This window comes from Giraffa tippelskirchi, chromosome 1 (assembly GCF_054371585.1).
Source record: "Giraffa tippelskirchi isolate mGirTip1 chromosome 1, T2T-mGirTip1v1.2.pri, whole genome shotgun sequence".
Lineage (NCBI taxonomy): Eukaryota > Metazoa > Chordata > Mammalia > Artiodactyla > Giraffidae > Giraffa > Giraffa tippelskirchi.
The window spans coordinates 161,536,908-161,561,368 of record NC_137275.1 but is presented as its reverse complement, the minus strand read 5'-3'; the positions used below and the strand labels follow the sequence as shown (position 1 = coordinate 161,561,368).

Below are 24,461 nucleotides of genomic sequence, written 5' to 3'. Positions count from 1 at the left end.
GACACTGACAGAAGCACTCTTGTACCCGTTTTATGAATGAGGAAACTGAAGCAGAGTGGTTATATAAATGACCCCAGGTCACATCTTTGAGCTGCAGAGTCAGGATTTCAACACAGAAGTCTGATAGCAAAGTCTGCTTGGATTGGAGCTCCCCAACATTCTCTTTTTCTAGTCCTCCAAAGTCATTGCTCCCCATTATTCATTTTGTGTCCTGTTTTAAAAGACAAGCTTAAAATATCACCTAGTGAAGAGCAGATACCTTATACTGCTATGTACCTTCATAACTCCGGATATATTGCTGGTCATATCTGTATCTTCTCCCAGACCCTGAGCTCTGGGATACAGCCTGGGGCCACCTCAGCCGTGCTGTTAAAATGAATGAAGCTGAATCCTGGGGCCTCAGCAGAGTGCCCTTCCCACTTTGCATTCCATCAGTGAAACTTTCTACAGACCTGAGAAATGCATGTAAACCTAAGAGTGGGACAAAGTCAAAGAGCAGGGCCCCTTTATGATCTGGTCAGATGATATTCTGAACCCATCTGCCACCAGGAAGTACTTTTTCCTCAGGGAAACCTTTGAGAGAGGTCTAGCAGCTCTACTACGAGGGGTGTGTCTGGAGGGCAGGGCCAGCCCTTATTTAATACCTCCGCTTGTGCATAGCCTTGAAGCCTACACCTCTCAGTACAACTAACTCTTACTAGGGGCCTGAAACTCATTTGAAAAGAATGCCATAAGAGGTGAGGTGCTGCAGATTTATCCCTTGTATCCTTCCTATGAAAATTCTAAATAATCTAAGAAGAAATTCTGCCAATCCCATTTTGGAGGTCTTAGAAACCATGCTGTTTGAGTCTTCCACTGGGCCGCCTCGGGCCTTGGAAAATAGCCAGCTTCTCTCTAGGCTAGAGCATGTACGCAACTTCAACCCCGGGTGCCCACAGAAGAAGAGAATGCCCTGCTCAGTACTATATGTGGATGTGTAAATTACAGCAGATGATGCACTTAGCAATTATGTTCCTTGCATACATAAGCAGGAACAACAGCTCCCAAACTGCCAATATCCTTCTCAATTCTCACAGAATGACTATGTGTCACACGGTCACACAGCAGGGGGTCTGGAAATGAGATGAAGGAATGGCACAGTATGAAGTTTCAATTTTGGAGAAGCACCCCTCCTGCGGTATAGAACAAGCAAATAAGGAAAGTCCCAGAAGGCACGATGGCCTGGCTGCACTGCACGCCCCAGCCCTCCTGAGTGTGGAGATGGTGCACGGAGGAGACTGGAAGAGCAGAGAAGAGGGCCAGCACCTGGTGCAGCTGCGTGAATATCTGGAAGAGTCGGGGAATGTTGCTAACTACTTGGGAACCGAATGGGAAGCGTTAATGAAACAGCCAAAGCTATGCACATTTCATATGCCTGGATGGGACAGGGAGGTAGCATAAACGAGGAGAGTAGGTTTGATGGGGACTCCGGGGGAACTCTACAGAACATGTGTGCCCCATCTAAAGGGTAGCTCTACTCAGTCTCAAGCAATTGTTTCTAAGCAGGAAGAGCTGACTCTTCTAATCCTTCAGGAAAAGCTGAATATCTTTGGGTGGGGAGAAGTGGGGGGTGTGAGAGAGACCCATCTCAATTTGTAACTTGGCAATCAACTTAAATTATTGAAGACATTGTCTAGATTTGTGTCAGTTATCTATGCTGAGTAACAAACAACCCCCAAATCAGTTCTTTACAACAACCATCTTATTCTGCTCATGACTTGTGGTTCAAGAATTTAAGAAGAACTCCAATGAGTGATTCACTTCTGACCCAGGTAGTGTCAACTGAGGCATCTGGATCTCTGGGTCCATGATCCAAATAATGGATTCTTATCCTCATATCTAGCACCCCTCTACCTGTACTCTTTGCTTTTCTCTGTCTCTTTCTTTCTCTGAGTGGTGCCTCATCCTTCAGGGCCTCTCCATGTGCTTAGCCTTCTCACAGCATGGCGGTCTCAAGAAGTTATGCATTGACATGGCAACCAACTTCCAAGAGGCAGAAAATAGAAACTTTCAGACCAGTTAAGAATCATACTTGGACTTTCCACACCATCACTGTCATCCTTTGCTGTTTGTCAAAGCAGTCACAGTACCTGCTTAGTTTCATGAAATCAGAGGCAGAGAAATGGACTTTGTCTGTTGAAGGGAGGTGGCAAAGTCATACCACACAAGAGCCCTGGGATGAGAGGTGTGGTTTCGTACGTCTTTGGAGAACACATTTTGCCTCAGTATCAAAAAAACACTTGTGCAGTGAGTGTGGCCTGAAGCCCAACAGTCTGTAGTCTTTCAGGTAAAGGTTACTTACTGGTGCAGTCAGCGATCATGACTTACAGTGTGTGTTCTGCAGGTGGACTGCCTGGGTTCAAATCCTAGCCCTGTTCCTTACTATCCTTGGCATCTTGGGAAGTTCACTTAACTTCTCTGGATCTTAGTTTCTTGGTCTCGGGTAACAATAGTACTCTACCTATCTCAGGAATATTTTATTAGACTAAAGGAGTTAATACTTGTAAACTGATTAGAGAAGAACCTCATGCAGAATAAGAATTCAGTAAATAGTAGACAGTGTATTTGTTTGCTTGGGCTGTCATGGTGAAGTACTACAAACAAGGTGCTCAAACTGGAGATGTGTATTGTCTCCCAATTCTGAGAGGGTAGAAGTCCAAAATCAAGGTGTCAGCAGGGCTGGTTTCTTCTGCAGGCTGTGAGGGAAGGATCTGTTCCAGGCCTGTCCCTTTGGCTTGTAGACGCCCATTTCCTCCCTTTGTTTCTTCACACATGCTCCCCTTTATGTGTATCAGTCCCTGTGGCTAAATTTCCCATTCTTATTAGGACATCAGTCCTATTAGATGAGGGCCCACCCTAATGACTTCATTTGAACTTGATTCCCTCTGTAAAGATCCTATCTCCACATGTGGATATGGCAGGGTTGGGGGCAAGGGGAGGGAGATGAATTGGAAGGTTGGGATTGACATATATACACTAATGGGTAAAACAGATAGCTAGTGGGAACCTGCTGTATAGCATAGGGAGCTCAGCTAGGTGTACTGTGATGACCTAGATGGGTGGAATGGTGGGTGAGGTGTGGAAGGGAGGTTCAACAGGGAGGGGATATATGATAGCTGATTCACTTCATTGTGCAGCAGAAACTAACACAGCATTGTAAAGCAGCTATGTGCATCTGTACTCAGCCATGTCTGACTCTTTGTGACCCTATAGACTGTAGCCCATCAGGCTCCTCTGTCCATAGGATTCTCCAGGAAGGAATACTGGAGTGAGTTGTCATGTCCTCCTCCAGGGGATCTTCCTGACCCAGGGATTGAGCCCTTGTCTCCTGCATCTCCTAGATGGCAAGCAAATTCTTTTCCCACTGAGCCACCTAACTATACCCCAGTAAAATAAAAGACCCTCTCTCCAAGTAAGGTCACATTCTGAGGTACTGGGAGTTAGGACTCCAGTATGTCTTTTATTGAAAGACACAGTTCAACCCATAGCAGACACAGTTGCTGTGGTTCATTCACACAGTTGGTATTTCTAGTGTGACTATCAGACATACACAGCACAATCCTAATGCAACTAAAGAGATGCAATAATGTGTGTGTGTGTGTGTGTATACATATATATATAGAGAGAGAGAGAAAGAGAGATGCAATTTTATATACATATATATCTACATATATATGAATATAAAATAAAAGATGATATTTTGTCCTCTCAGAGTTTGGAGAGACAGCCCATAAAAGACATTTACTATTATTAGGGCTTCCCTGGTGGCTCAGGCAGTAAAGAATCTGCCTGCACTGCCAGAGACCAGGGTTTGATCCCTGGGTCAGGAAGAGCCCCTGGAGAAGGGAATGGCAACCCATTCTTACTATTATTAGGAAGGTGTAGATAGTTCAGTCACTCAATCGTGTCCGATTCTTTGAGACCCCATGGACCACATCAGGCTTCCCTGTCCACCACCAACTCCCAGAGCTTATTTAAACTCATGTCCATCGAGTCAGTGATGCCATCCAACCACCTCATCCTCTGTCATCCTCTTCTCCTCCCACCTTCAGTCTTTCCAAGCATCAGGGTCTTTTCCAGTGAGTCAGTTCTTCACATCAGGTGGCCAAAGTATTGGAGTTTCAACTCCAGCATCAGTCCTTCCAGTGAATATTCAGGACTGATTTCATTTAGGATACACTAGTTGGATCTCCTTGCAGTCCAAGGGACTCTCAAGAGTCTTCTCCAACACCACAGTTCAAAAGCATCAATTCTTTGGTGCTCACCTTTCTTTGCAGTCCAACTCTCACATCCATACATGACTACTGGAAAAACCATAACTTTGACTAGACAGATCTTTGTTGGCAAAGTAATGTCTCTGCTTTTTAATATGCTAAGTTGGTCATAGCTTTTCTTCCAAGGAGCAAGCATCTTTTAATTTCATGGCTGCAGTCACCATCTGCAGTGATTTTGGAGCCCCCCAAAATAAAGTGTGCCACTGTTTCCATTGCTTCCACACCTATTTGCCATGAAGTGATGGGACGAGATGCCATGATCTTAGTTTTCTGAATGTTAAGTTTTAAGCCAACGTTTTCACTCTCCTCTTTCATGTTCATCAATAGGCTCTTTAGTTCTTCTTCACTTTCTGCCATAAGGGTGTTGTCATCTGTATATCTGAGGTTACTGATATATCTCCTGGCAATCTTGATTCCAGCTTGTGCTTCATCCAGCCCAGCATATCACATGATGTACTCTGCATATAAGTTAAATAAGTGGGTGACAATATGTAGCCTTGACGTACTCCTTTCCCAATTTGGAACCAGTCTGTTGTTACATGTCCAGTTCTAACCATTGCTTCTTGCCTTGCATGAAAGTGAAAGTGAAGTTGCTCAGTCGTGTCCGACTCTGCCACCCCATGGACTGTAGCCTGCCAGGCTCCTTTGTCCATGGTATTTTCCAGGAAAGAGTACTGGAGTGGGTTGCCATTTCCTTCTCTGGGGGATCTTCCCGACCTAGGGATCGAACCCAGGTCTTGCACATTGTAGGCAGACACTTTACCAACTGAGCCACCAGGGAAGTACAGAAATGCAAAAAGGCAAAATGGTTGTTTGAGGAGGCCTTACAAATAGCTGAGAAAAGAAGAGAAGCTAAAGGCAAAGGAGAAAAGGAAAGATATATTAATTTGAATGCAGTTCCAAAGAATAGCAAGGAGAGATAAGAAAGCGTTCCTCAGTGATCAATGCAAAGAAATAGAGGAAAACATAGAATGGGAAAGACTAGAGATCTCTTCAAGAAAAGTAGAGATACCAAGGAAACATTTCATGCAAAGATGAGCACAATAAAGGACAGAAATGGTATGGACCTAACAGAAGCAGAAGATATTAAGAAGAGGTGGCGAGAATACACAGAAGAATTATACAAAAAAGATCTTCATAACCCAGATAACCATGATGGTGTGAACACTCACCTAGAGCCAGACATCCTGGAATGTGAAATCAAGGGGGCTTTAGGAAGCATCACTACAAACAAAGCTAGTGGAGGTAATGGAATTCCAGCTGAGCTATTTCAAATTCTAAAAGATGATGATGTGAAAGTGCTGCACTCAATATGCCAGCAAATTTGGAGAACTCAGCAGTGGCCACAGGACTGGAAAAGGTCAGTTTTCATTCCAATCCCAAAGAAAGGCAATGCCAAAGAATGTTCAAACTACCGCACAATTGCACTCATCTCACACACTAGCAAAGTAATGCTCAAAATTAGAAGAGTGTGGATGATCAAATTCCACATGAATGATGAAGTAAGAATGCAAGGGTGAAATCTGGAGGAGAAAGAGAGAGCCTGTAACTGATGCTCCCACTGAGATCTTTCACACAGCTACAATTAGCCTTGAGCAGAATGCTCTAGTGCCTGTGCGTCTCCACCACACCTGGCTGCTTGACCCTCAGGCTCTACCATGAACCTTGCTTGAGTCGCTGAACTCAAACTCAGCTCTAGGACAACTTGCAGAGCCTTCGCAGAAACTGCAGTGACTTGGTCCTCAGTCTGACCTATGCACTGCCTCCTGCACCATAGATAAGTCTCTACACCTAACCAAACATCCCCAGATGTGATCTGCGACCCTATTCCCAGCCATTCATGAAGTCTTAGAAATGGGAGTGCTCGGGCAAGACTGTGCAGATGAGATGGTGTTCTGGGTGCGTCCTAAAGATTGTAGAGATCCCCTAAGAAACAGAGGATGGGAAAGAGGGTACCCATCGGAGAGGGCAGTAAGTGAGCACTCAGAAGCAGGACTGTCCATATGCAGGAGGCATGGGAAAGTGTGTTCAGCTGACTCACAGGAAGGCTTTGTTTGGGGTCAGAGTGAAGGGTAAGTTTAGAAGGACCCACCCGACTCCTGGAGGGTGAAATCTGATCTTACCTTCCTTTGACTTCTCTGCCTCAGTGTTCTCCCTCCTCCCCATGCTCCCCATATACACCCCACATAGTGACTAGAGACAACTTTGTGTATGATCATTCTTAGTAACAAGAGCCATCACTGACCCTCAAGCCAAATGAGGATGCCATTTGACAGTAACCACTCTGTGCCCCACTCACCACGTCCCTCTGGGTGACTGGGGAGGGGCTTCCAGAAACCTGGAAAAGCATCTCCTGTTCTTCTGTTAGATATTGTGATGCCTATGTGGCAGAATGCCAAAATGAGACTCCCCGCCTCATTTGCACCTGACATACCCATCTGATATAGAACAGAATGAAAGTGAGCAGACACCCAGATGCTGCTTTATCTCTAGTGCCATGACTTGTCATCCATGTAGGCATCAACTGTCAGTCTCTAGGGGACACCTTGCCCCTTATTGCCTCTGAATGCAAAACAAAAAGAGCATAGCAGAGTGGTTATGAGCTCAGACCCCACACCAGATGGCCAAATCCCAGGCCCACTTCTTGCCAGTGGTGGGATTCTTAGTAACCTTCTATGCCTTTGTTTCTGCATCTGTAAAATGGATACAGTGATTATATATACCCGCGAATTAGCAGTTGGAAATCTCTAACAGTGTGGAAGCACATAAGAAGCACTATGTAAATATTAGCTCTCATTAACATCAGTTGCAGGAGTGTGCAAACTACATACAACTTAGCGCAGGTCTGAAAATCCCTGCTCTCTGAGAAAGAAGAGAATATAGGATTTGTCATGGGGACAGCCAAGATAAGGACCCGAACATTAAAAACTTTCAGATTCCAGGGGTAAATCAGTGGGCAGTCAACTTCTCCAGTCATCAAATCTCCTTTTCTTCTTTCAGCCTCTGAGCTCACTCAAATCTCTTCTTTAAAAAAATTTAACTCATCAGGGTGCATAGCAGATAGGACGGTAACTGTTTCACTTTCAACACCTGAGCCTCACCTTCATCCTTAGACATGTGTGTGTGCTCAGTCCTGTCCAACTCTTTGTGACCCCATGAACTGTAGCCCACCATGGGGATTCTCCAGGCAAGAATATTGGAATGGATTGCCATTCTGTGCTCATGGTATCTTCCCAACCCAGGGATCGAACCCAGGTCTCCCACATTCCAGGCAGATTCTCTACCATCTGAGCCACCAGGGAAACCCCATCCTTAGATATCGCACACATCTACTGATAGAAAATATTTGCATACCTGTGCATGTATTCTGTTTATTATACAAATAGAAGTATACAACTGCACATACATACGCATGTACACTATGTTGGGTGTGTTTCTTAATACCTCTGTCGTTTGTCCAGACTGTATCTCTTGCCCTCCTAAATGATGCTTTAAAAAAGGAACAACAAAATATAATTAATTCTGTAGGGAGCTTAATATAGTCTAGAATTACTGATCACCTAGATCTTAAATCAAGCTCTAGAAAAAAAGATGTTGAGATAATGTATGCCATATTCAAAACATGTAAATAGAAGCTCACCAATAAAACTTTATTTTAAAAATCCAGAAGATGGAATGGGGGTACTTTAGGAACTGTTTTCTTTAGGAGCAAAGGAAGTCAGAGCCTGACATGGCAGCACAGTGGGCTGAGTTTGAGGAAAGGGCATAGCTTTAACCTCCTCTCCAATGTGTTTGGCCCTTGGCATCCCACTTCTTTTCAACACCACTGCCGACCTGAGAAAAAGATCTTGGCTTAAGTTGCATGTGAAAATGAATTTGTAGGTCTCAACCCGGCTCTTGTGACTGGGTGTAGCACTGCATAATTTGACAGGATTGGGCCTGATTGACAGTGAGAAGCAGCCTGCAGGGTCTCACAGGTCAGGAGAGAAAAGGGGCTGGCCCAAGGGCCCCAGAGCATGCTAGGTAGCAGCCTGCACTTGACCGAGTTCTTCCTACAGATGAAACAGCACAAGTCAAATAAGCTTGTCTGAGAGGCTGTGGGTCATCCAGAGAAATGAAGGAGAGAGAACACTCCAGCAGGTCAAAGTGAAATATTTCAACCTGAGAAAACTCAAGCAGAGGAGGGATCCCCCAGGGAAGAAAAGCCCATGGAAAAATGGACCTTCACCTGCTGCCTATTCACAGGCAGGAACCCATGAGCTTTCTGACAACCTCAAAGATTCTTTCAGCACCAGCCCATCTTCATTCTAATTTGAGGTGCCTGTGCAGCCCCATGCATACTTTTCCTAATCCTGTCATTCACCTCCAAAAGCCTAGTGATTTTTAGGGTAGATGGAGTTTTGGGGCAGGCATCCTAGACTCTGAGGTTTCCAAAGGCATTATCATTTGATAGATACCACATGCCCAATTAGCAGATTCCATTGGGTACCTGTCCCCTCAATTTGGTCATCCATCATCACCTCCACCATGACTGTGTGCTCTGAGAGATAAGCATACCCCTAGCTCAAGAGTAAACTTTGACTATTCTGAGCCACTCTTGTTATTACTATTCTCCTGGCCAGCTATTTGTCTGGGGGGAGGATGTGGCACCCAGTCCTGAGCAGTGGGACGTGAGAGGCAGCTTCTGGGAATAACTGACTAGAAAGGAGTTCCCAGACAGACACACAGGAGGAGAGTCTCTCATCATTCTGTTGGATGTTGTCGTGTCTATGCAACATGGATGTTAAGATGACCCCTGCCTCATCTGTACCTGAGACAGCAGTAGGATAAAGACCACATATACGTTGAAGGTGATCTGAAGACCCCTCATGTGGCACTTCCAAAGGTCCTTATGAAAAACCAGGTCTATTAGGATAAGAGTAAGAAAGAAAAGGAGTGTTGTGGAGACAATATTTATTTGGAGAGAATTGTTTCCACAATGCATTCCCCCACCCTCCAGAGGAAACAGGGAGAGGTTCAACTGCTTCATTTATGCTGGAGTAGCTGGGCTTCCCCCACCACTCCTGTGTTTGGTAGAACTCATGGAGTCAGCTTTGCCTCTTGCCTTTAGAGGGCATGAGAAGGACTGACTTGCACTTGCAGAGTTTGTCAGGGTGAAAGATGGACTAGCCATGGGCCATGTAGAAGAGAGGCAACACTTCGTGATCACAGGGCCACAGAGAGAGGCAAAGGGATCAGAGGTGAGCCTTAGTCCACAGGGGCTGAGGAGGGATTCATGACTGACTGTCCATAAGAGAGATGCAGTCACCAAAGAAAACAATGTAAGAATGGCCCCATTGATGAGAATGTCCTGTGAGCCCACAAAAGTATCACAGGCAAGTGAGATTTAAATAGCCCTAAGAAATAAATACAAGTAGATACATAACTAGATAGATAAATAGATATGATACCTTTCCTGAGCCTCTACTACTCCCTTGGAGCCTCTTCCCCTGATTAGCAAGTAGGGAAGGAGGTAAACACACCTCTTTCCCAGTAGTGAACCAAGAGGGGGTGTGGAAACAGCCCGCAGGAACAGGCAATTAAGGGGTACATTGTCTTTGAAGAATTTTAGAACGATAATAACACTGACTTAAAGTTAGTCTGTTTTCCATTATCACCAAGCATCAGCAACTCTCACCAGTGCTATGGGGCAGAACATGGCCACCACATCGCCCTCCTTGCTATCCCACCTTCCTTACTTGCAAGACTCCTGTTATGTGAGACAATAGTTTCCCTCATCATATCAGCCATTTGGAGTGTTTTTCCTGTTATTTAAAGGAAAAGACACTGAGCTAGACATGGGACAAAGTAAGGCAGCCATCAAGGAGTTTAGAATTTCATTCAGTGAGGTATGGGGTGGACAGAAGTGTTTTCTGGGGTAAATGTCACACTTAAGTCAAGCACTGATACCAGCTAATTATATGGACAGGAAACACATTTGGAACTGTTAATCCTACAAGGCAGAGAGTTGTTGGAGGACAAGAAAAGTCTTTTCCCATTTATATGCACATTGTAATTATTTTACCTGAATGTCTCAGTGTAGAAAGTAAAACACAATTTCTGAACTCAGAATGGACTTGAGGCCACATTAAATAATTCAGCAAACAAGACAAATGGCTGGCACATCTTTGTCTGTGCTGCACATACTGCTTTTTACTTCCTTCTCCTTGTCCCTCTCCCAACATCTCACCAATTCTGATCACTGTCAAGTAAGTTGATGACCATTCAACAAACCCCTATGGAGAATCTAGTGGACTCCTGGCACTGCACTAAACACTGGGTCAGATATCTAGATAAAACAGTTTTCCAGAAGCTCCTGCAGAGGAGGAAATGGAGCTTCAAAATTGCTAAGTGGGATTCAAAGCAAGTTTGGTCCAACTTGAATGTTCACAATCTTTCCACTTGGCTACTCTAAGAAGCACAGAAATATCTGACTTTGTCCCTCCTTCTATGAGTTCATAGCCAAAAACCTATGCAATCTGGGGAAAAAAATGGAAAAAAAGACAAATATGCAAGTGATAGGTATTGCTTAGTCCTGCTAGAAGTTAAACTAGATACTGCAAGAGAAGATAAGCATAGTTGATAACAGAAACACTTATGTTTTGTCCCTGGGCAAACACTTCTGGAGGCATTTGCCTCTTAAGGCCTACTTCCTTATTAGAGCTTAATTTTAGTAAATCATATCAATATATAAATGCCATTGATTCTCTTATGGGTCCCATTTACAATAAATTCTGAAAACAGACATCTGCCTTAGGTTCTAATATTTTTTTCTTTCAATGTTAGTTTTATTTTGATAGGAACAAATTCTTACAAAAAAGTTTGTAAACATTAGAGAAGATGAGCTTCTTTCAGGCAGGTATCTCTCCTGGTGTCTCCCAGTTTATTCCTAAGTGTACCCCATGTATTCCTTTATCATTGGATAGCAAATGCTTAAACCATTTTTGTATTTTTCTGGAGAGAGTAGATGAGTGAAATGGGAGTGGTATAACTGTTTACATTTATTTTATACCTAATTTTAGGCTGACTTCAGAATGTAAATCACCCAGGATTTTTAGCTGTCCTCCTTTCCTTGACTGAGAGCATTTGTATTAAGAGGAAAACATGGTTGGGTTTGAAATTATCATTTCATTGACTATCATATGTTTAGAAATAAAGATTTGGTAGGAAGATAGAAGAAGCCATTTTCTATTATCTAAGCTATTTTTCTTTTTCTGTTTTCATCATGTATATATATATATATATATACATATATATATATATATATGTTCAAGAGTTGTCTGTACTTAAAACAATCTTTACACATTCTACTTAAAAGACAGATCTGTGTTGACCTGCACTGCCCTACACAGAATCAAAAAATCTCAGAATTTAGAAGGATCATAGGAAGATTTCCCAGATTCTAAATAAATGCCTAGGTATCTTTTCCAAATACCTCCAATCTTTGCCTCAAAACTTTTCAATAAATAAGGTAGCCTTTTGGAGGTAAGAACAAAATTGTCGTAATAATGAGAACTAACAAAACTTTTGGTGGTGTTTGCTTTTGTACTCTAGGGATTGGACCCACTCTGCCCACTTTGTCTAAAAGTGATGGACTTTTAGATAGATAGGTCTTCTTATAAATCTTCTTTTTCCCAAGATAAACATATTCATTTCCCCCTCTGCCATGATTCTGTCCTGGCCCACAAAATGGGAGTTTTTGCTCTTCTAGAAGTATTAAGAATTGTTTTGCTTGTTCCCTGTCCCCTCTGTCTTCTTCCCAAAGAGCTGAGTAGAGCCTTATCTAATATGGGAGATTGATACAAGTCCTGAACTTGGCAAGCTGAGCCCCTGGTTGACCATCTTTTATGCAAACATACTAGAGAGATGGTATTCACCCCTGTTCCTCCTTCCATGTGATAAGAAGACCTGAATCAGAGCCCATGCTGCCTTACAGAGGCATGGCTGAAGGACCTTCTCCATTCTTGCTCTCTGTCAAGTAAGATATGATATCTGTATAAAGTGCAGGTATAGGCAGGTCCACAGATGCTCCTTGATGTGAGCTAGTTCAGTGTTTGCTCCATCAGTTCACTCCTTGCAAGCAGAGCTCTCAAAATCCAATGCTGCAGTTCCAACCCATCTGCATGAATACAGTTTTGCCAGCAATAAAAATGATAGTTCAAGCTCCTCTGTATTTTTCAACTGCTTCCAAATTAGAAAGGAGAAAGGATGCAATTCACTCACAGAAGGAAAAAATCCAGCATATTACTTTATACTGCATCAATCATGGTTTTTAATCTTTTGAACATTCTCCAGTTTGTCAAAGTCTTATCAGTCCTGAATATTCATTGGAAGGACTGATGTTGAAGCTGAAACTCCAATACTTTGGCCACCTGATGCAAAGAGCTGACTCATTTGAAAAGATCCTGATGCTGGGAAAGATTGAAGGCAGGAGGAGAAGGGGACAACAGAGGATGAGATGGTTGGATGGCATCACTGACTCAATGGGCATGATTTTGAGTAAACTCTGGGAGTTGGTGATGGACAGGGAGGCCTGGCGTGCTGAAGTCCATGGGGTTGCAAAGAGTCGGACACGACTGAGTGACTGAACTGAACTGAACTATCAAAATAAGATTCCCAGAACTGAACAGAGTATAATCAAGTGCAGACCCCCAAGTTCCCTGTGTCCTAGACACTAAAGCTTGCTGAATACTTGGGCCATAGACACCTTAACTACACAGAACCTGAGTACTTTATACAGACATCATATTTTACTTGACCAGAGTCAGAAAACTGAGAAAATTGCTCCTCCAGAAACCCAAGGAGTTACCCCCAACTTCCCCTCTACCCCATGTGGCACTTTCAAATAGGCCCCTTTTCAATCACGAAAGCCAGGCATCAGCAGGGACTTCGATTCCCCACTATAGAGACCTCCAGACAGGAAGGCTGTGAATAAGATCATCTGTTACTGAAAACTACACAAGGGAAGGAGCAGACCCCGACATTCTCTCACCTCCGTTCTTTCCAGTTCCAGATGATTGGAGGAAGGAGTTTCATTTTGTTTTCAAACTGCAGGGAACTGGCACCTTGGGGATGTTTTCTGGGCTCACTGTACCCAGGGCAGTTGTCTGTGTCCAGGAAGCTGATCTTTTCAGTTACTCACTTGATGAAAACATATTTTGTGGAATACCTCCTCCACCAAGTAGATTGCTGTAATGAAACAAACAAACAAGAATGTGTATGAGGTCAGAGGGAAGGAATGGCTGCCTGTGATCAAGGAAAACTCAGTGACTCCTAAAACCCCCAGGCTGTAGCTTGAGCACCCTCACAGGCGGGGTGGTGGGGTGGGGGGTCTCTCACCTGACTTAGAGATTCCTGCCTCCATGTCTCTACCCCTAGAAAGTTGTTCATATCGGACCTCCCTGCTGCTGCCACAGTCAGCTCCAGAGAGGGGCCCCTTTACATAGTTGTCCTGGTTTGATTCCCCCCAAAGCAGAGCTGGGACCAAAGACTTGGATGCAGTTCATTCATTTGGGAGGTGATCCCGGGGAGAGTATATGAGGGCTGGGAGAGATGAGAAGAGCCAATAAAGAGAGTGTTAATGCGTGAGTTGCTTTTGAGGACACCTTGGACTCAAGCCTAGAGAATACCCTCTAGAGAGTTGGGAAACACACCTCTGAATTCACCCACCAGTCTGAAGAGCCTGGGACATTTCTCCACTGTCTCTCTTCCTCCATGGATATAGGGCTACCCCCTCAAGGAGGTATGTCCACTGGCCATCCAGGCTGTACCTAGCTGAAGGGAGCAAGCACTCTTAACGTTAGAGAAAGGCGTCAGCAGTGAGGAAGGATGACACAGGAGGCTGTCAGCATGCTAGACACCCTCTACTCCAGGATCTGGTCTAGCAGATACAGGTGGAGCATCCAAGCCATCTGCTCTAACGCCTCAACAGCCCAAGTGTAGGGGGAACAACCCTTTTTAGCTTTTCATTAGCTCAGATGAAAAGGACTACTGTTTTAAAACCTAACCCTTCCAAATGTTCTGTGCTGTGTGCTTAATCGCTCAGTCATGTCCAACTCTTTGCAACTGTAGTCCACCAGGCTCCTCTGTCCATGGGTATTCTCCAGGAAAGAATACTGAAGTGAATTGTCATGCCCTCCTCCAAGGGATTTTCCCAACCCAGGGATTGAACCCAGGTCTCCTACATTGCAGGCAGATTCTTTACCATCTGAGCCACCAGGCAAGCCCAAGAATATTGCAGTGGGTAGCCTATCCCCTCTTCAGGGGATCATCCCGACCCAGGGATTGAATCAGGGTCTCCTGCAATGCAGGAGGATTCTTTACCAGTTGAGCTACCAGGGAAGATTTAATAAGAAAGAAAGGAAAGAAAAGCAGATAATATAAGGAAACACACCATACGAGGTCTTGAAATACTTTTGCTGATCCCCAGCAATCGCACACTGTCTCCATGGATGGCACATTTTTACAGAGCTTTGCCAAACTGCCTGCTGCCCTCAAAGCACCAGAGTCTGTCCCCTACTGTGGATGCACCTTGCCTCCTGCCACCTGAGAATGTTCTATCAGGTTCTTGGCAGCTTTATTTTCAAAGTCAAAAGGACCATAGCAGCCTTCTTCCTTCGGTGGTTTTCTAGTCAGAGAATAAGTTGTGCATAGTTTTTCCCACAACAGTTTATAAAAGTGTAAGTCATTAACACCATGATCTCCAGTGCTGGACCCCCTGAGTTTGAATCCTGGCTCTTGACCTATTGTGTGACCTTGGGTGAGTTTGCTTAATTGCAAACCTCAGTTTCTTCATCTATAAAACAGAGATCATGAGAGTCCAGTCCAAAGGCTTGTGAGGATTTAATGACTTAATATAGAGACAATACTAGCACATAAAAGCACTGTATAAATGTTGGTTATTATTGTTATTATTATTAGACTAGAGTTTACATACAGGGAATTATCATAATGAAGTGACCTTCCACAACAGAGCCACTCTGTAAAACAACAACTATTCAGCAGCCACATCTGCAACAAAAATCAGTACACTGTATACATAGTAATAAGATCTTTCTAAGGGCAAGAGCATTACCTAGGCTGGAGTGAGTTGCTAGGGTTCTCTCTTCCTTCTTTAACATGTGTGAATTTGGCCAAGTCTAGCAGAATCTTTTTTTTTTAACTTTTTATTTTGTATCAGGGTACAGCCAATTAACAAACAATGTTGTGATAGTGTCAAGTGAACAGCAAAGGGACTCAGCCATCCATATACATGAATCCATTCTTCCCCAGTAGCAGAATCTTCTCTGGCCTTTTCTAACACCCTTAAGTTGGAAAGTAGATATTTGCCAGGTACAGGACTCTACTTGCCATAGACAGAAATACTCATCTTTGAATATAGCTGTCTTCTCTGTGGCTTCAGGTAGCCCAAACTAGAAGCTTTCTTTGAAGCTTCTCAAGGAGAGTGCTGTGAGGTCATTATGAAACACTTTCTTGGTTAGACCATGTCTTTTTCCATTCTTTCCATTTTATAGAAGTTTGTGGTCATCTGCCTTAGAAAAAAGATAAATGCACTCGACTTCAATGTTTTGGCTACTTGCTATAGCAAGTCTGAATGAAATGGTTTCTGGATGGTATAAGAGCTTCATCTTTTTCTGTGTCTCTTACATCGATAACTGAATATTTAATTTATACTCAGCTAAGAATCCATCCCTTATCTTCCTTTCTTTCTGGACTTCTGTTTCTGGGAGATTACCGTAAAGGCCTAAGGAGGTGCTTCAAGTTGACAGTGAGGTCCCAAACCTTGGGTTATTCCGTGTAGATGCCACCAAAGGGAGCCAACTGTGAGAATAGGACACCTCAAATTTGCATCAACCTAAGTCCAGCCTTCTCTGTCCTGTCTCCTCTTAATTACAAAACACAAATCACTCCACCTCCTCTGGTACAGAACAACTTGACCTCTACCACCCCCTGGTGGTCCATCAGAGCATGCTAGGTGAGTCCCCTCCCTTTGGAAATCACCACATGGGCCCGAAAGACTTAAGAATCAAAGACTGCCTTTCACAAGCCTTCCACATTCTCATTCAATGTACTGATTATTTAGAGCTGAAAAACAATTTGCCCCCAAATGGTGCTAGCATTTTGTGCCTTTGTATTCCAACTTATTCTATTATTCAGACGTAGCATTCTTTATTGTAATTGCCTGGTTACTTGTCTGTTTCCCCAAATAGACTGTAAACAGTAGAAACCCAATAGCACTAAGTGGTTTTCTTGAGGCCACATAATCAGAAGAGAATCCCAGTATCGAGATCAGGTTTCTCTATGCATGGTCCGCTGTGCTGTTCCTTTGCAGCTCTGTTTTGTGTTCTGAAATACTTTTTGCTCAGAAGGAGCATTGAGAGAGTGGTGTACCAGGGCTCTGAAGACAGAAATTCTGCTCAGGTGAGCTCAGTCACTCACCTAGCCAAGGTCCCTGAACAAGAATGGTAGTGTCTTCAGATGATGGCTGAGGTCCCTGTCCAAATCTAAATGTCCTTCTTGAAAGGACTCTCATGAATTAACAGTTCAGAGAGAGAGATTTATCCATTCATTCCACAAATATACATTTGTTTAACAAATATTTAATTCAGCATCTACTACATGCCTGACTGGATGCCAGGTATGCAGGTAAACAAACAATGCAGCTCCCTTTCCCACTGACGATTTATGTCTTGATTTTAGTGGGTTCCCTGGCCAACATCTCTTACTAATGATCATGGATAAACAGAGGGATGGATCTGTCATCAGCATACTATCTTTTGAAGAATTCCCTCATGGTTGCGCATGTGTGTGTGTCTATGTGTGCTGGGGTAAGTGGGAGAGGGAATGCTGGTGAAAACTGCCACATTCAAAATCACTGTCTCAAATTCCTGAAACCAACAAACAAGACAACAACAAGACAGGTTGGGTACGTCCAACACAGATGTCCCCTCCCTGACAGTGTGCTGTTTCCAAAATCAAGCCAGTTGTTGCTTGCTCCTGCCTAGATGTCAATGGGGAGTGCCCCATTAGTGCCAATTTGTTTTTTGTAACATAGACACCTGTCACCAAAGAGCTTGACAAAAAATAACCAACTTAGTCACTGTGGATGCAAACTCGGCTGAAGCTAATCACCCCGAGGTAAACAGGAAGCCTTCAAATCCCACTGCAAACCCTCCCAGGGACCCAACCCCTCTGCCCGTGGACAAACCTATGGTGCATTTCTGACTAATGGCAAGACACCAACTGGCAATTGATTTTTTTTTCTCTAAATGCAAGTTATCAGCCTTTCCTTCCAGTCAGCTGCAGGCTCCCCCCTGGCAGTTCAAGACTCATAGCGATAATGGATTATCTTTTCTTTTAATAGCAAACCACCTTCCGCTGAGATAGAATGAAAGTTGCTGGAGAATGAGAACAGATTTCACCAAGAAGTCCTTTAACACTCTTTAGGAAACACCTCTAGTTCAAGTATTTGAAAAAAAAGAAAAAGCCCTCAAAAACTAACCAGGTTTCTGCCATGTGACTAAACCAGCCACCAGGGTTGTGCTGGGGTTACATCTGAATTAGCCCTGCGTGACAATCACTTTCAAACTCTTTTCCACCTCATGCCAGCAGATCTGTTCCCTGGGTGTGCAATTGTATGGGGCAGATGCCTTCCAAGGAGTTCGCAGACCCAGATTAAGAACACGTAATGCATGGACAGAGGAGCCCGGCAGGCTACAGTCCGTAGGGTCGCAAAGAATTGGACACAAATGAGCACCCACATACCACACCAATGTATAATAAGCAAATGAACAAGCAAGACATTTTTCCAAAAGCACACAGGCAGGAGACGCAGTATGTCCTGTCCTTTGATAGAGGACCCGTCTAGCCCACTGCATTATGGGGAGCAGAAAAGTCTGGAATCTGAACCTGCCACAGAAGGGGTTTCTTTTCTCCTCACAATGCTGTGCACTGAATGGCAGATTTCGTAACCTTCATTGTAAGGCACCTCTCATTATAAGAAACCAAGCACAGAGCCTGGCTTCTAACTGGAGTATTTATAATGAAAATGGATTATATGCATCCTGTTTGCTAAGCAATTATCCCAAGGCAGGGATTGAGTCCAGATTTTTTGCCTCGCTGCCTGAGTGGCAGGCCATGAATAGATAGACAGGTATTTGCATGCAGGGTCTCTGACCTGGAGAAAATGTCAGGAGATTGAGAGCCTACAGAGAGAGCTGTAGATGTACATTCTTTTGAAACGTGGCTGGGTTTTGCAGTCTATTCTTGGAAAAGGCAAAGAAAGGCGGAAAGAGTTTGAATTTGCTGTCGCTGTTTAAAGCTATCCTTCTGAGTCAAAGTGAGACCATTTTGCTTTGCCCACGTTTTTTTTCATTAACTGGAAGTGACTCTGGCTCTTACCTTCTCAAGGAGATGAAATGAGTTTTATAGAGTCAATGGCAAGTGGTGCCTTTCCTGGATGTTTTATAAAACCCAGATCTCATCCTTTTAAGATAGGCACTTTTTTATGAGAGCAGGCATTTCTCAAATGCTCTGGATCTAAATTTTCTTCTCCTCTTTGACTTGCTCAGCTCCTGCCAGGTGCCGAGCAACTTCCTCTTTCTGATGCTGGTGTACTGTTTCAGGACTGTGCTTCCAGGCTGAAAGGAACCCTGCGCTAGTGCACGCAGTACTTTGGGATCCTTCTGAGCAAGGATCGACCAACATCTGTCATCTCCAGTCTCCCTTCACCCATCCTCTTCCTCTTTTATGATGAACTTGCATGCTGAGATGCATATTGAGAGATGGCAGTAAAAAAAATACGGACAAGGACCAGAGGGTGAAGTCTTAGAAGATAGAGGAGACTAACAGAGGTATTGCATCCCTACAGTGGGATAGGGCTGCTCAGCTCCTAACACCTGTTTCACAAGCAATTTCAGTTGCCTGGGGAATGTGTGCACATCTTTGGTGTATCTATGCAGTGGCATACTACTCATCAATATAAAGGACTAAACTACTGATAGACACAATAACATTAAACAATCTAATTCATTATTCTAAGCCAAGGAATTTAGATACAAAAAGCTCTATGCTGTATGATCCCATACCAGAATACTCTGGGGACCAAAATCTGGTTGAGTTTCCAGACCTAGGAATAGAGGGAGACGCTGACCTAACAGGTTGACTCGCCATCCCAGTTTGCTTGGGACTGTCCTACTTATAGCCCAGAAAGCCTTCATCCCTGGTAACCACTCAGTCCCAGGCAAATCAGAACAGTTGGTCACCCTGGATCTTGACAAAGAGATAAAAGGGAAATTTCAGGGCGGTGTTGAGCGGTAAGTTGGGAGGAGGAACTGCAGTTTTTAAAACTCCCATAACTATGCACTTACTGGTAAATATTATACGTTAATAAAAGACTAGGAAAAAGTCTCCTACTCTTCCCCTGTCCATTCTTTAGAGAGTGAGCTGTCTACATGCAAGGGTTTTTTGTCTCCCATGCTGTTACCCGTCTCCCAGCATCTAGCGTTGCATCTGCTGTGGTGTAATTTGCTCAAAGATTGTGTCCTGCTGTTTCTTCTCAGATGCTACTTGTCGTATCACCACCGATAGATTCTTTAAACAATCCAGAGTCTCTAAACATGGCATTTCCTCCATAGAAATACATAGAGTTAAAGTTTTCTCTTATTTCCTCTGCGTTGTGATTTGAAAGCCAGGCTCTTAATATGAGACAGATCTATTAAGCAGTGCTTTCTAAATACAATAAGCATAGCAAATTCCTGGAGTGCTTGTTAAAAATACATATATAAGTTCCTGGAACTATATCTAGACCCACCAAATCTGAAGTTCCAGAAAAATAACCTAGAAATCTGTCTAGTTCACAAATACTTATGATCAAGCATGGAAAGCTGAAAGACAGAAAACCTGGTGTTGGGAAGCCTCAGTACCAGCCTTCAGGTCTGGTCACATCCTCTTCCCTGGATCCCATGTCATACCCCTGCCAGAGTCTGTTGATGAATCACTCACTCATTAGTCCCATTTGACAAATATTTATTGAGCACCTACTCTGTGCTAGGGCTGCAATGGTAAAAATAAAGCAAACAAGTAAACACAATACATTCAGCCACTGATGGATGATGTGAAGGAAATACAACAGGGTGACATGACAGTGCCTGGACCACGTGCTTCTTATATAGAACAGTCAGGAAGGACATGGTCCTCCTTGATGCTGGCTCTGCCCTCAAGCAGATTTCTTGTGGGGAGCATAGTTAGAAAGCCACTGACGTATGTTCCAGTCCCAGGCTTGCCATAAGCAGCTGCCACGGACCAGCCTCAGTATCCTCATCTGTAAAATGAGGGGGTAGATATAGATGTTGATCTCTAAAGAAGCTTCTCAGCCTGACAGTCTATGTTTTTGGAGTTTATTGTTGTAATCAAATAAGGCAAATCTGATACATATTTAATGATATACATAATTGTTATTGTGCTGCATGATAATTAGCTATCAATGGTAAGCAGTTCACATAAATGACTGTAATTAGCATTTTCTTATACACAAGCCAACCCAAGTTTTTGGTGTTTCTCACTTCTTGCTTTGTTATTCTGCAATTAGCATCAGGGTCCTCTGTTTTTCTATACTATGTGTCATTCACTGAGAACCCATGTTCTTTTATCTCACACACCCTCACAGGGATATTGACACTTTAAACTGTCAGGGTGGTTTATTATGTCTTGAGTTGTTGTTCAGTCACTCAGTCATGTTCTTTGTGACCCCATGGACTACAACACACCAGGCTTCCCTGTCCTTCACTATCTCCCAGAGTTTGCTCAAACTCATGTCTATTGAGTTGGTGATACCATCCAACCATCTCATCCTCTGTCGCCCTTTTCGCTTCCTGCCCTCAACCTTTCCTAGCATCAGAATCTTTTCCAATGAATTGGCTCTTTGCATCAGGTGGCCAAAGGATTGGAGCTTCAGCTTCAACATCAGTCCTTCCAATGAATATTCAGTGTTGATTCCCTTTAGGGTTGATGGGTTTGATCTCCTTGCAGATCAAGGGACTCTCAAGAGTCTTCTTTAGCACCACAGTTCGAAAGTATCACTTCTTTGGAATTCAACCTTCTTTAGGGTCCAACTCTCACATCCATACATGACTATTGGAAAAGCCATAACTTTGACTAGATGATCTTTGTCAGCAAAGTGATGTCTCTGCTTTTTTAATATGCTCTCTAAGTTCATCATAGCTTTTCTTCCAAGAAGCAAGTGTCTCTTAATTTCATGGCTGCAATCACCGTCCACAGTGATTTTGAAGTCCAAGAAATAAAGTCTGTCACTGTTTCCATTTTTTTCCCCATCTATTTGCCATGGAGTGATGGGACTGGATGCCGTGAATTTAGCTTTTTGAATGTTGAGTTTTAAGCCAGCTTTTTCACTTTCTTTCACATTCATCAAGAAGCTCTTTAGTTTCTCTTTGCTTTCTGCCATTAGGGTGATATCATCTGCATATCTGAGATTGTTGATATTTCTCCCTGCAATCTTGATTCCAGCTTGTACTTTATCCAGCCCAGCATTTTGCATGATGTACTCTATGTACTCTGCATAGAAGTTTGTCAATCCTGAGACTGCTGTATTACTGCTTTCCTTTCCATCATCAAGGAGCTAGTCATGTAACAGCTGCTCTTGGCTCCTTCGTCTGCTGTGTTGGGTGGTAGAAGGACTAAGGACCAGAAGAAACCACAAAGGTTTAGACCATCGGAATTTTTTGGAAAGGCTAGAAAAACCAGCAGGGAAGACACACGTGACGATGAACCCAGATCTTCTGAGATTCTGGGAGTATCAGGGAAAGTGTGAGTTTGTTTGGGCTTCCAAAACAAAATATCACAGACTAGCTGGTTTAAACAACAGAAATGTATTTTCTCAGGGTTCTGGAGGCTGGAAGTCAAAGGTCAAGGTGTCATCAGGTTTGGTTTCTTCTGAGGCCCTGCTTAGCTTGCATACGGCACCACCTTCTCTCTGTGTCCTCATGTGGTCTTTCCTCTGTGCGTGCACATTTCTAGTGTTTCTCTCTTTGTGGAAATTCCTTGTCTTATAAGGACATCAGTCAGATTGATTGAGGGCCTGTTCTAGAGACCTCATTTTAACTTAATGTTTTATTGAGAAATACCTCCCCCACCCCAAACACTGGTACATTCTGAGGTACCTGGGATTAGGACATCAGTATACAAATTGGGAATTAGAGGTGGGGACACAATTCAGCACTAACTGAAGGGAAACTCTGAGGGAAAAAATAACTTTCCAGATAATAAGAGTTAAAAAATAACAAAAACCAGGAATTCAGTCTTTCCTTCAGGTCTGGCAATTCCCAGAGCTTCTTTTGTAAGACTCCTCTACCACAAAGGCCCTGCCCCCAGTTGATGACTAGAGCCTAATTCACCTTTCAGAAAATCTCTCTTTCCGCAAGCAAGAATGAAAGTCTTAAGTGATCTTAAAAATAATACAAATGAGTCTATATAGAAAACAAACAGACTCACAGACATAGAAAACAAATTTATAGTTACCAAAGGGGAAAGGTTAGGAGGGAGGGATAAATTAGGAGTATAGGATTAATGGATACAAACTATTATACATAAAATAGATAAGTAGCAAGGCTTTACTGTACAGCACTGGAAATATACTCAATATCTTATAATAACCTATAATAGAAAGTAATCGTAAAACGTACACATGTATGTATGTGTGTGTGTTAGTCACTCCGTCGTGTCCGAGTCTTTCAACCACGTGGACTGCAGCCCACCAGGCTCCTCTGTCCATGGAATTCTCCAGGCAAGAGTACTGGAGTGGGTTGCCATGCTCTTCTCCAACATGTGTGTGTGTGTGTGTATGTGTGTGTGTGTGTGTGTATGTGTGTGTGTGTGTGTAGATAGATGGATGGATAGATAGATATAAAACTGAACCATTTTGCTGTACACTTGAAACTAATACAATATTGTGAATCTTTTTAAAATACTTCAATTTTTAAAATATTTTTTAAAAATCACAATTTAAAAACAGATATAAATACTTGGGAAAGTGAGCCCTCGGGGTGAACAGGAATCCCTGGCAGCATGTGAATGTCCTTCCCCGTTTTCATAAAGAGAGGGCAGAAAGCTAAGGGTGAACATGGCTGACTCTGCCATTGGTTGCACCGCCCCATCAATCTTTGGTGCCAGCCAGCTCATGGCTAGGTAGACAGGATGGAAAGCAGTGACCCTAGAAGGCCAAAGATTTCATGTTCCTCCTATACCGTGCATTTGCATCTGGGCCCCTGCCTCCTCAGGGGCAACCTATTATGCTAAGTGTGAGATCTGAAAACAGAAATTCTAGAATGAGAGCTTCTAGCAAAGCCTTTAAAACAAGGCAGCAATGGAGGAAAGCCCCAGATCTCCCAAGACAGTTTTCAAAGGGCCACGAGCATCAACCTACACCCTTAACAGGTCACATGAATCTGCTTCACTCTCCCTGACCCTTCGCACAACATGATAGACATGAGAGCACTTTGTCATGAACAGAAACAGAAATATAAGCAAAGCAGTTTCAGAAACAGAATTGGGAAAGTATGAATATATAATACAAGGAAAGGATTTTACTTTAATTTGGTGTCTTAATATTATAGGCTTTTTTCTCTTCTTCTTTTCTTTAAATCCTTGATCTAAAAACAGGAGGCTTGGGTTTCAATTTTCCTGCTCTATTGCCATGTCAATGAACTGGTCACGTGCCCTCTGTGAGCGTGGTTTCTGATCTTTAGCTTAAAGGAATTGGAAAGTTTGCGCTCTGAGATCCCACTAGGATATTTCCTCCTGCAAATATATGTTGACAAAAAAAGAACTGATCCAAATAATTAACAGAGATAAGCTTAGTTACTGTTGTACATTTTTGATCAGATATCTCAGTTAACTTATATGTACTGAAGTCTCATATTCTGATGAAACTCTTGATTACTCATCTATGAAATGGGGATATATTTGTCTTGCTAGGTTTTCCACAGATGAAATTAAATAAAGGGTGTAAATGAGACGATGGCTGATGCACAGCAAAGGCTGAGTAAGTGTTAGTTCTTTTCTTGTTAACCCTGGTAATCCCCTTGGTGCCTGGTT

At 43.2% G+C, this 24,461-nt stretch overlaps 1 long non-coding RNA gene across 1 annotated transcript in view; it reads right to left on the bottom strand.

Moving 5' to 3' along the window:
• The window catches only part of LOC145511251 (uncharacterized), a 124,282-nt gene that overhangs the window by 11,804 nt on the left and 88,017 nt on the right, over positions 1 to 24,461 (bottom strand). The window contains exon 17 of the long non-coding RNA XR_014057695.1: positions 13,345 to 13,541. This is a non-coding gene — a long non-coding RNA (uncharacterized LOC145511251). The remainder of the gene's footprint in view (positions 1 to 13,344; positions 13,542 to 24,461) is intronic.